The sequence below is a fragment of the Artemia sp. Qi Xiang Cuo genome, chromosome 8 (genome assembly GCF_049724085.1).
Source record: "Artemia sp. Qi Xiang Cuo chromosome 8, ASM4972408v1, whole genome shotgun sequence".
Classification (NCBI taxonomy): Eukaryota; Metazoa; Arthropoda; class Branchiopoda; order Anostraca; family Artemiidae; genus Artemia; species Artemia sp. Qi Xiang Cuo.
In genome coordinates this window covers 18,631,312-18,644,895 of record NC_142801.1, presented here as the reverse complement: position 1 = coordinate 18,644,895, position 13,584 = coordinate 18,631,312, and the positions used below count along the sequence as shown (strand labels likewise).

The 13,584-nt window shown below is 35.8% G+C and overlaps 1 protein-coding gene across 1 annotated transcript in view; it reads right to left on the bottom strand.

The window, feature by feature from the left end:
* The window catches only part of LOC148949213 (uncharacterized), a 175,326-nt gene extending 163,186 nt beyond the window's left edge, over positions 1-12,140 (bottom strand). The window contains exon 1 of the mRNA XM_089093257.1: positions 12,002-12,140. The gene's annotated coding sequence lies outside the window, so the exon portion shown is untranslated. The remainder of the gene's footprint in view (positions 1-12,001) is intronic.
* Between the last annotated feature and the right edge of the window lie 1,444 nt (positions 12,141-13,584).

Genomic DNA, 13,584 nt, shown 5'->3' with positions numbered 1-13,584 from the left:
AAAAGGCATATATAAAATTAAACCAATTCATATTCTGGCACAAAATCAGAACTGACGGATCAAGTTGCTATTTTACGTCTATGCACTGTAAGCATTAGGGAAGGCAATTCTGATTTAATCTTTGGGGTACTGTATATCATTGCTGTCAAGAGTCTTATCTTGCCCCAAAAGCGAACTACGTGTTTTGACGTCTTTAATAAACATGGAAATTGCCTTCGAATATAGTTACGCACGACCAGTCAACCCATACGTTTGGACGAGAAGATTTTCCAGTCGAAAGGGGCATAATTAAAACAGGCGACATTTCTCCAAAACCATGCCAATTTATTCAAAGCCCAACTCTTTACAACCTCCCAGGAAGTCCCTGCTTCCTTGAAACATTTCTATATGACATCCTCCCATCCCAACCGAGGACAACCTGCTTTAAGTTTAGTCCAAGACGGTTAGTCGAAAAGGACAATCTTCGGCAATCCTTCATCCGCAGAATGCGCCCTAACCAGCTCAAGCTTTCTCTCATTATAGCCCTAGAAAGTGGGACCGAACCACAGACTAGATTATCCAAAAAAAGGTGGTCTAAACTGATTTATTATTTAGTTTTAAGAATGCCCCCTCCCACCGCACATGGACACAAACCTCTGAAAAGCAGATTTGAGGGAGATGCTAAAAAACTTACTGCACTTTAACCTAAGTACCCAGGGCATAGAACACTTAAGCTGCCTTTCACTAGTTTATTTTAGGGTAAGGGACTGGATTCCAGAAAATCCTAAATCGGATTAAAACATTCAATAAGTGATATTACTAGTGTGGTCTTGGGTGAAGGGTAAGTAAAAAATTTCATGAGAAATTTATCAAATATTAGGAAGGGCGTACAACTCGCAGCCGTCACCTTCCCTGGCTCCCTATCCCTACTCCAATCTATATATACATGCTGATAAAATGATAACTAAATAATTTCGATAAGACAAAAATAGGCAATGTTAGAACAGGCCTAGGAATTTAGCGCTTAGTTTCTTCTAAAAAAAGGGGGGCATTCAAAAGAAAATCCATTAACCTTATGGAAATAATAACGGAGACCCCACTGACACTTCTTTTTCATTGCTAACAAAGGAGAGTGTAATCAAAAGCAGTGTCTCCCAAGACACAAGACGAGAACTATCAAGAAGTGGAACGACTGAACTTCTTTTTTTTTCTTGCTCATACTATTCTTGGTAATGAATATTTAATAAGAAACAAGATTTTTTACAAAAACCAGGGGCAAATCTCCAGCATTTTTATTGGGGGGCAAGAGGGGTTCATATTTGGATAGTCAAAGGGCATGGGCTGTATAATATTTTTTCTCTCCAAATTATTGGGGGGGGTGGGGCAACTACTCCTCTTGCCCCCCCTAAACGACTCCCCTGACAAAAACCGAAATTAAAACACAAAAGTCTAATTTTGTTGGGGGAGGGGGGGGGGGTAAAAAAACGCAAAAAAATTTTTTTATATGTATTTTTGTTACTTTTGCATGAGTCAGATAAAAATAAGGGGGAAGTTCACACTGGGTACCCCGCTCCCTCTGGATACTGCCCTGGCGGTATACCAAATAAATCTATATTTAATGCTAATTCCAAACGTATAAAGTTTTTTTATTTTAAATCTGGACAATTTCAGAAAAATGGGACACCCCCCCCCCCAAGAAAAAGGTGGGCAACATTGAATAAAGCTACATTGCCGTACTCAACATGTCCAAGAACCATATACAAGGGATTCCAAGCCTGTATATTAAATAATACATAACTTTGCATTTTCTCCAAGATTTTCCCCAAGGTCACAAGTGAGGTTTTTTTCTGTCACTATGGGTGCTAATATCGACAGGGGCGAATCTCCAGCCTTTTTATTGGGGGGGGGGCACGAGAGGTCCATATCCGAATCAAAGGTCCAGTCAAAGGGCATGGAATGTATAATAATTTGTGCCTTCACATTATTGGGGGGGGGCCCACTGCCCCCCCCCCTTGCCACCCCCAAACGACACCCCTGAGTATCGAATCAGTTCCAGGCAGTTCTGAACATTTTCAACAAATGGACACGGATCAATCCATCCTCGACAATTAAATTGATTAAGTCAGGCAGTGAAACCGACCCACCATTAAAGCAAAATCACTATTGATAAAATCGAGCCACAGAACAAAACTGATAGCACCAAACAAGGGATTATGCACAAGGTCGTTTAACGGGCATCTATAGAAAGGGAATGTCAGGAGAGGAATGTTTCTCATGGAAAGGTTGAAATGACTATGTCCGATTCTTGGGACAATGTAAATAATGGAACATACTTTTCTTACAAGACATTATCCTTAAGAACTGACCTTTGGAAAAACCTATAAACCCTGTTGATCAATTTGAAGACCTCGGAGGCAGAGACTTGCAACTACATCCAGCTTCAGAGATACAGGGTCAGCAGGTAACTACGCAAGGATTTTTTTTTTACTGGAAGGAAAAAGAAAAAAATAGGAGGCGGAATGATAAAAAAAGCCAATTTTTATTTGAAAACCAAATAAGAAGCGCCCAGAAATTCAAGAAAATATCAGATTTTGGGAGGGACGCCCCCCCTTACAAGGATAGAAGGCACAAGGGATAAGCCCAGAGGCACAGGATAGAATTAACAAAAAATATCTCAGTCTACTATTTTTTAATTTGTCCTTGAGAGGAAGAGGGTTCTCATAATAAGTTTCAGAGAGAATTCCCCACTGAGGCAAGAAGGCTGTATAGGCAAACATCTATGACATATTGTACCCGGTCTTGCTCGCTTCCTAATGGCTACTATATCTTCGTTATAAATATTTTATAATCTTAAGTCCTACAAAAAAGGCAAGTAGTCAACGAAAATCAAAGGGAAAATACAAGTCAACAGTTTTTGTCAATTTGGCCCCGACGTAAAAACTCGTCACTTCATAATACACTTACAAGTTCTGAGCATTTTTGGGGGCAGATTCAGATTTTATTTGGAGGGGGGAACGAAATTTTGGCTGCCACATCCCCCTTGTAATCTGGGCTACTTTGTTTTTTTTGGCGGGGGGGGGGCTTTCCCAAAACCACCCTTGAGCATCTTGCATTTGAAATTAATCAACTAGTATTTTTTCTTAATCCAGCCAGAATTTTGTCATTACGAGGAGCTTTTAACGATTTTTCTTTCAAAATTTTTGAATCTCATACTTTAAGAAAAGACCAGCTGTTTAAAGGTTTCCATAGTCAATTTTAACGCTGAATTTGAATTTGTAATAAGGGTTTTTTAGCATCAACAATTTTATTACAATTATTTTTTGAATTTTTTTATCCGAAAAATTATAAGTAATGGAAAATATATGATTGCACTCAGGGCTGGATTGCACTCAATCCAGGATTTATGTTCGGGAGAGGGAGTTACAAAAAAAACCATCAAAAATACGTTGTGCAAATTTTTATTACGTTTTTACGAGGCGGACAAATATTTCAGGGGGGGGGGGTTCTAATACCCTAACCCCTCCCCTGAATACGGCATTGATTGTACTTTATTATAAATTTACTGAATATCTTATTGATTGCTATTAACCATTATGTGGTGTTCCGAGGCATTAACTGGTACATTTTCTTTTTAAGAGTAATGAACTGGCGAACCTGAGGGGAGAGTTTTTTAATAGTGGCAATGATAAGCTGCTGCTGGGGATCGTTAAAGGAACGTCTCTTGGATACATATTCGCAAAAAGTAATTTTATTTTAAAAGGTTTAGTGGTCAGTAACAAGGATTTTTTTTCTTGAATTGAACTAGATTTCTTATTTTTATACATGGCTTTATCAGCTTTGAAATGTAAACATGTATGTGAATGTATAAGAGTGCGTATTCGTAAACATATTTTTTTTTTTTAATCTGATTCACCCAAACGGTCTTTTTATCTTTTTCATAGCCTTTTCGTGGGTCATTACCCACAAAATACCTAGAAATAATTTAGCTTAATTTTGGGTAATATAAAAATTATGAAAACAGACTAAGATCTGCATAAACGATAAGAATCGCTCCGAGGGATTACCTGCTTCCACTATTCGTATACACCAAATGGCGCACGCCGCGTCAGGTGGAGGTGTATCATATGTGGCGCGAAGAGGCACAGGGTGGCGGGGCAGGTGGTGTTCCAAGATGTACTCCACGTGGTAAAGAATGGGCAGTCCCTCAAATTACCCACTCACGAGTATTAAAGAGAAAAGTCAAAATTTGTTTACATAGATTAATCCAGTGGGCATACGTTCAAAACAGGTGGCTCAGGTCAAGACTGTAGGTGAATGGGTAAGCTAATTTAAAACATAGTATATAAAATGTTTAGTCTTTTCAACTGCACTTATCTTAGAGCTTATACCTATTCACAGGTACGGAAGCTGAGTAGGGTCGTCAGACCCATGCAATCTAGACTTTTGAAAATCCTTTCTAGATTTTGTTAATCCTTATTTTGAATCTACTTATGTTTTTTTTTCAAAACGTATCCCCCTGGAAAAATTAGGCCTCTTTAGAAATAAATTACTGCGTAGGAGACTACCTAAGCAGGTATATAGAGAGGGGGAGGGGGACGACTGAAAATATGATGATTTTTTCCCCATTATCTGACTATTCGCAACAACAACTTCATTCCAGTTTACAACCATTTTAACGAAGACAAAACCTTGCAATTCCAGGTTACATGTTCCAGGTTCTATGTTACGTCTAATTATAATAATAATTGTATTGCAAAACTATTAAGCCAATATAAAATATTACGATACCGGAATACTAATGATAAACAAAATAATCGTTAGATAGAGATAAAAAAAATATACACGTAACAAAATTAGGGTACTGCATGAAATGTGATCATTTTATTAAGTTTGATAAATTACTAAATAGAACTATATACTTTGGGGACGTTTAAAATAAGAAAGAAGTAAATGATCGGTGGGAACCAGACTCGAATAAGCCCCCATTGATATCTGAAATGCTGATATATTGATCGGAGAGAAAAAAAAACCAAAGAATTTTGTCTGTGTTGTTTCTAGGATTCAATTTCAGGCGGAGGTATTCAACTCATTATTTGGAAAGGGGGAGGGGCGGGGCGAATATGAAAAATGTACATTATTTTATAGCCATTACATTTTCGAAACGTCCATATTTGTATAGAATTTTTCTTATTGGATAGGAGTTGACCCCCCTTTCCCTCGAATCCTTGCCCTGATTATGACACTACACTTTCTGTAGCAAAAATCAGCTTTTAGATACAATTTTTTTCTCTCGCACTAGGAAAGTTTTTAGTTATTTGAAATGTGCTGATTTTCTGTCAACTTTCCCAGTGCCGTTTAAATATTACCCCATCCCCATACAGTGGAGTTAATTCACCAAAATTTAGAGGGGGGAATAGAATAATGTATTTTTCGAAATCTAGGGGGAAAATTTTGACTTTTTTTCTATTTTCAACAGAAACACTGAAAAGAACATTTTCAATGAAAACACCCCCACAAAAGGAATTTTTCATAATCTAGGGGACACAAGTCCGTCCTTCCCCATCCCCAATTGACACCACTGTCTCTACATGACCCTGATTAACCAAAAATATAGCAGCCCGGGGCCTGGCAAAAGAGTCAGGCAACCTTTCTAGGGGGAGGGGGTGGGATGAAAAATCTAGGGGACACAAGCTCACCCAAATTTATACCACTGTCCCTATATATGACCCTGGTTATGCAAAAACAAAGCAAACCGGGACCATAAATCCACTTCAGAAGAACCTGAGACAAAAATAATGTGGCAAAAGAATCTCCTACAGAAATTTCTTTGTGCTTTTGCATGCTTATTCTGCGATTGGTGATGAAAAACAGAAAAACAAAAAAAGAGGGAATATAAATAAGCAATAGACACAGGAAGGGGCTTACATAAATTTTAAACAGGTGAGATTCAAATTATTTTTTTGTTTTTTTTTTGAAAAGCGTTGTATTTCTCCTAGAAAAGCGTTTTATAAAGCGAATTTGGGTACTTTCTTATTAGCCAGTACATACTCGAGAGGTGAAGGTAGGTTAGTCCTAATGAAATATACCAAAATATGATGGAAATAAAATATTTGAGTTTATATATTAATACAATTTGGGCTATATATTTGCACATTAGGGGAGGGGGGGAAAAGTAACCTAACCTTACCCCCCCCCCCTTAATGTACAAATATATAGCTCAAATTATACAAGTCCAATGTATTCTGTCACCCGTCATTTGTTTTTGTGATTGTGAACCCGGTTTTCTTAGATCCGGCAAACTTTTCGAGTGTGTACTGGCTAATACGGAAGTCCTCGAATTTGTACTAAGGATGTTTCAAAATGTAGAAATGTTTGTAAATATTTGGTCTTCCAGGTAGCTGGAGTTCACAGAAGCCCCTTGTCTTACCTTACCTTGTCAGCATTCTTGGACTTAAACAAATGCAATAAAATAAAATTAACTTCGGGTAGAGTTTTGATTTGTAACAGTAGCTATGTTTAATAAATGTTGAGATTCTAAATAAGGCAAAGGTTAAGAATAGCGGCTGTCCGTAAGGAGAAATGCTAGAACAAAAAAAAAATGAACACTTTTATATTGCTAACTTTATGCTCGTGTTATGGTTTTGTCCGCTTTTCAGAAAATTTCTCCCCACCTCCCCGCTATATAACCCTAGGCAAAATAGAACTTATCCTTATTTGATGCTCTTTTTCAACATAACAGTCGTTACCCTGATAATACACCCCCCAATGGACAGCTATATAGCGCAAATAACATATTATATAGCGGAAATAACATATAAGGCAAAGGATAAGAATAGCGGCTGTCCGGAAGGAGAAATGCTAGAACAAAAAAAAGAACACTTTTATATTGCTAACTTTATGCTCGTGTTATGGTTTTGTCCGCTTTTCAGAAAATTTCTCCCCACCTCCCCGCTATATAACCCTAGGCAAAATAGAACTTATCCTTATTTGATGCTCTTTTTCAACATAACAGTCGTTACCCTGATAATACACCCCCCAATGGACAGCTATATAGCCCAAATAATATATTTGTTTGTTGTTTATTTCCCTTTATTGGTCTATCATAAAACACGTTACTCTGTGTACACTCGGAGATAGTGAGGTTCCTGAATATTGGATAAAAAAATAATAAAAAAGAATAGAAAAAAAAACAATGTTAAATGAGTCAAAAATGTTAACGTTATTTAAAGGAAACGTGATATTCTAATAAAAGTAAACATGTTATGTATTGCACGTAAATGATTTCATTATTTTTTACACTAGTTTATTGCATAGGCTGGGGTTAACAAAAGTATAAAAAATTATTATCTATCTAAAGCTATCTAAAAATGTCTCTCTTTGTTCTAGCATGTCTCCATCTGGAAATAAACTCAACATTTAAAGAAAAAAAGGCATAGACACACAAAAATATAAATATACAGGAAATAAACTAAATGGACATAAGAAAATATAAAAATTAAATCAAATAAAAAAGTATATTATAAGATATTCATGATTTCACATAGAGTTTATATCTGTTATAAGAGCGTTGATATATCATAGGATTATAAATAATGTATTTTATTAAGGAGAGCGTTTGAACTTCCAAAATTAGAGCAAGTTCTTTTTTTTAATTAATCTACTTTTGAGTGCAAAAAAAAGAGAAAAAACAAATGGATACCAGGAAATCAGGACAGTGGTATCGGTACTTCGAAAATATCTAGAGTCAGGTTTTGAGTTGTGGAATTGGAGTTTTAGTAAATTTTTGCTAAACGGAGTCAGTCAGAATACTGAAAATGCCTGAAGCCGGATTTGAAGTCGGTTATAACTTATAAGCGATTTCACAGCCCTGCAGGAAATAATAGGGTATATAAAAATTAGAGGGTATATAAAAAAATAGAGGGTAAAATATAGAGGGTATATAAAAAAAAAATTAGTAGTTAAATCAAGAAAAATAATATAAATAACCATAAAAAATAAAAATAAGCATTAATAAAATAAAATCAACAGTGCAACAAAGATATTCATTCCATATGGAGTTCAGACTTGTAATAGAGCTTTTAGTAGATGTGGCAATTATAAATACAAGATCTATTTAACCAAACAATTTAGTTCACAATCTCTAAAATACAATTTTGAAAAATTAGTAATATCTTCTAAAAATGAGGTGATAAACAAATTTGTTCACCCTCATTTTACATTTTTAAGAGCTATAGAACGATTGTAATTAACTTATAAATTTTTATAACTTATAAAAAGAGATACGTCTTCTTTTATTTCCTATAGCCAGCCGACGGGAACTATGCTGAAGATATCTCCGTTCGAAAGACAATTTAAGAGCTTGTACTCCAAGTATTAGCATATTTTCAAGATAATGAAATGAAATATAGGGGACTTAATCCTCCGTTCTAAAAAGGGTGTGGCCGGAAGGTACCAGTCACAACAAACCCCAAAGAAAAAAATTGGACTGCTGCCAATAGAGCACGTAGAGTGGAATTTTTATGATGGGGAGGAATAAAAACAGTTTTCTTTGTTAGTACGAATAAATGCCTAACAATTTTGGGATTTAAGGGGGCTCAGAGGTCCCCCCTTCCGTACCTCCCTGCTGCAATTAACTTGCAGATTCTTCTGGTTCAATTCTCCGGTTTCTGAAAAAAAATCTTGATGTTGCAAAAAGCTTCCCCCTCTGTGACAATGAACTCTGTCAAGAGATTTTTAATTTGTTAAAGAAATTTGACAAATAAACTACTAAGACCGGTAAATTTAGGAGGAAAACTCTATTTAACTCTAGGAGGAAAATTAGTACTATGTCCACCTCCATTGAAGCCTTCCTTTAAAGCTACATTACATATGAGGAGAAGTTATGGCACCGACCAATAACAGCTGCATCAGATAGTGTGCGACTATCATGACGGGTTGTATCCAGGGGGGGGAGGGGGTCTTTAACCACCTATAACTCCCCCTCCAGAGATTTTCGCTCAACTCGTGAAATTAACAAAAATGCATATAAACAATTTTCTGATGCTTTTTAGTTTTTTATTGTACCCCCACCCCTTAAAAATCCTGTATAGGCCCTTGTTATCATGTACTCATAATGAGGGGTTAGAGCCGCATGAAAGGGATGAATCCCCTATAGACAGATTTATGAATAGAATGAGACAATGAGACAAGGAAATCCAAATTAGAGCCCAGACAGTCAGAAAATCTGAGACGTTAAAGTTTGACCACCAAGTTAAAGGGAGTTTTTGGGTGGTTTACCGGTCAAGGCTTTGAAAGACCGGCCGAGATGATATCAGTCAGTTCAAGACTTAATTCCAAATTTCTACCACTAAAAAATAAAAGAAAGTCGATGAAAGAGATTACTCTTGCCCCAGATACGATTTAGGAGCTTAAGAGGTGGCCCATATCTTTGTACAGGGCCAGCAGCTCTCTCATTTCAGAAGTATATTTTTAGGATAATGCCCTTGAGTTATCCTGCAGGCATATTATCCCCCCCCCCATTAATTATCCCCCCCATTAATTATCTGGCAAATAGATAAACATGCATTCGATACGCTTTTACAACGTCCTTTTTTAATACGGTAGTCGCTAAACTTGTAACCCAGCGTACTGCCCTCCCCTTTAATGTGGCCGGAAATGGTCCTAGGATATATTCAAAAGTTTGCTGAAATTCTTGTTGTTTTTTTAATTTTTCTCTATTTGGCATCAAACACGCATTTACGGGGTTGACGATCAATATATTCGGAATCAGCGTTAAAACGCGTATCACGTCTCCTCTACATCATTTAGCTAGGAAATGAATAAAGAAAAGGAAAAATTCCCAAATGATAATAATTTAAGTTTTTTTTAGAGGGGGAAGGAATACGTATTGACTCTGTTTATTTTTTGATATTTATTATTCGATACTCTGATTTTTGGAAACTATAATAGAAGAAAAGGCTTAAAAATATGCAAGAAAAAAAAACATAAATTCAAAATTAAGAAGTAAAAAAAAAAAAATAGTAATTAGCAGTAAATAAAATCTGATCAGTAAATGATTAGCCTACATAAAACGAACAGCATTCAGGAATACAAACATAGGTGTGGCTTTTCCCCCTAAGCAAACCGACAAGAAAGCTTCATGTTTTTGATGTAATTAAGCTTTTCATAGAAAGCGCAAGAAAAAAATGGGTCATGTTACTTAAAGCAACATAAAGTTATAGTAATATAAGTTGTAGTTGTTAAGAGATTTCAAAATAAACTTAACCAAAATTTTTAATAAAATACAACCCAGCCCCGTCCTCCTCCACAAATTTTTTTTTGTCAAGCAGTTGTAGCCAAGTAAAATCGTCTTACAATTTTTCAATGGCATTGAAGAGCTTAAATATTAAAAATTAGCAACAAATCGGGCATCCACACAGAGAGAGGTTCCTTCAGACTTCCTTCATAAAATTTAAGTTAAGATTTTATTTCTTGATATAGGCTAATGAAACCTATGAAGGGTATGAAATTCCTCAATTCGTACATTACCCCCCCCCCCCCATCCATACGCTCGTGAAATTAACAAAATGCGTATAAACAATTTTTTGATGCTTTTTAGTTTTTATTGTAAACCCCGGTCAATATCTACGAAATCATATTATTGAGTTAGGACTAAAGTGAATACACCATTCGATGCCTTTTTTTATGCTGATTACGAATATAATAAGCATTTAAATTGGAAATGAACTTCAGCCCCCCTCCCCTATATAGGCAAATTCAGGGTTAGGTTAGGTATAGCCTTTATAGGGGGGGGGGCTGAAATTCATTTCCGATAGAAATAATTATTAAATTTGTAATCAGCATAAAAAAAAGGCATCGAATGGTGTATTCACTTTATTCCTAACTCAATAATATGATTTCGTAGATATTAACCTAAACCCCCCCCCCCCCCGAAAAATCCTGTATAAGCCCATGCTATCGTGTACTCGGAATGAGGGGTTAGAGCCACATGAAAGGGATGAATCCCCTATAGATAGATTTATGAGTAGAACGAGACAAGGAAATCCAAATAAAAGCCCAGACAGTCAGGAAATCTGAGACGTTAAAGTTTGACCATCAAATTAAAGGGATTTTTGGTGGGAACCAAAAATCAAAATTTTATTTCTTGATATAGGCTAATTTCATAGCCTTCATTTTCCTCAATTCGTATATTACCCCCCATCCATAACAACGTAATGTGAACGCGCCTAGTTTATATGAAAATAAGCTAGACCAATAAATAATTCTGCAAATCAAAATCAGAATGTATTATACATCGACAATATTCTTTCACGAATACATTCACGAACAATAATCTTTAGTTCAATATCTCCCTTGAAGACTCAAATAGCCTAACATTGGCGAATTCACTTTTTTGCTTAAAATATGGGACTTTTCCCATCTCCCCTTTCGCCGATGATAGCTACGTTCTCAGAGGCGGAGCCAGCCTGAGGCACGCGCATATTAATGAAATCGATTCTATGACCTACAGCTCAACTGCGGATGTCAAAAAAATTCAAATATTAATTTTCTTTAGCCTAATTGGAGAATAGGACTAGGCCAATGTAAAATTATAAATACTTAAATGATAGTAATAATGCAACAACGAAAAATTAAAATAAGAAAAATATACCCAATTTAAAATTAAAAGGTCAATAAAAGTCACCTTGTCAGTTGTTCGAGATGTAGGTCTAGGCTATCCTATTTGTTTCATTATAGGTGGAACTGACTTTGTAGGCTATAGACCTAGACTAGGCCTAATACCTATATTCAAGGAATATTGTTTAAAAACTCAATTCGTTAAGACAGGCAGCCTAGGCCTAAAAGTACTATGCTAAATTCAGGATATTAATCTATATTCTTAGGATTTTTTTAAATATAATTTTTTGACGGTGCACACATCAAAAAGTAAAATTGGCTAAACAGAATTAAGTTTTTTGGTCCGAAGCATGGGGTAATAAGTCTATTTTTGTATTAAAAAGCTTATCTTTAAATGAAAAAGTACCTTTCTTCTATTCCATAAAACAAAGAGAGATCATATCCAAAATATCAAAAACCAAAATCTAAATAAAACTGTAAAATTTTGTATCAGTTCTAAACATGAAAACCAGAAACAAGACTTTTGGATCTCTTGCCAACTGTCGTTTTCCTTGCGCATCCAATTGGGAATTGCTTGATTTTGATTGGTTAATCGGAAATACTTAAACCAATGGGAAATAAGGCTCAGGGCGCCTTGCAATCGATCTAAAAAGGCGGAGTAAAATCACCCGTCTACTCTGCCACCCCCTAAGAATACCTCCTATTTATTAATAATGTGCTTTCATAAAATATTTCAATAGAATTTTGATTAAAAATACAGAAATATCATACAGATCATAAATATTGATGTTATACTCTACATTTTGGTTTTTAATAAAAAATTTTGGACAATATTTTATTAAACGTTGTGACGTCAAAAGAAATCAATCGACCAATCAGAAATTAGATAATGAAATGCGCCATGGCGGTATTTCTTGAATGTGTGGGCTGGTTCTGAGCAAATCACGCAATCTCAACTGAAACCAATTAAACGAATGATAACTCAGACAGCCTTTAGCTATTTTGCCATTAATATGTCAAAAAAGTGATAAAGTTACCTTTTGAAGTCCAGACAGTTACGTCATGAATATGGAAAAGGAATGGGAGGATTTACATTTTTCATCGTAGGGTGGGAAGTCTAACGGATAACAGCTATGTTCACAATTCTATGATTGACATATAGGATGTAAATTTGATTGATCGACTCTTAGCTCGTTGAAGAGGCGGCCGTAGGGCGTGAGCTACTGGGCATGAAAAGCTGTCATCTATTTTATTCAATTCAAGTGATTCTATCAGGCATGAACCCCAGTAACTACCCTCCTTGGAGTATTTTGACACTTCCCTAAAAATATGCTGTGGGGTCCAGATTTTGAAACCCCTCCCTCCGAAAGTGTGAAAAATTATATTTGAATAGTCACTGGTGTTAATTAATTGTTAAAATATACCCTGAAATAACATTCGCAGTAGATCCTCCTTTGACCCAGAAATGGGTCTATGCCAATGTCGTTTCCAGAGGGTGGGTGTAGAGGGTTTGAAAACCCCACCCCACCCGAAACTTTCGTCCGACTCATAAAACGTAACAAAAATCCATGTTAACAAATTTTCGATACTTTTTTAAAATTCTTTTTTAACCCCATCCCCCTTGAATAAAAATCGTGGATACGTCCTTGCTCAATGCCTATCTAAATCTTAACAAAAAAAAACAATTCAGCAATTTAAAACTCTATACCATTAAATAATTTAACGATTGAACAATATTAAACAATTTAAAACTCTATACTAAGGTTGTATCCAGAAAGTGGTTGTACTGTGTTTGCCCGCCCCACCCCCCACCCACCCTGAAACTTTCACTCAACTCATAAAACGTAACAAAACTGCATGAAAACAAATTTTTGTAGCTTTCTGTAAGTCTTTTTTAACCCCTTTCCCCCTTGAGTAAAAATTGTGGATACGTCCTTGCTCTATTTCTATTTAAATTTTGAATTTTTTTTTGTATCTTAATTGGGTTTT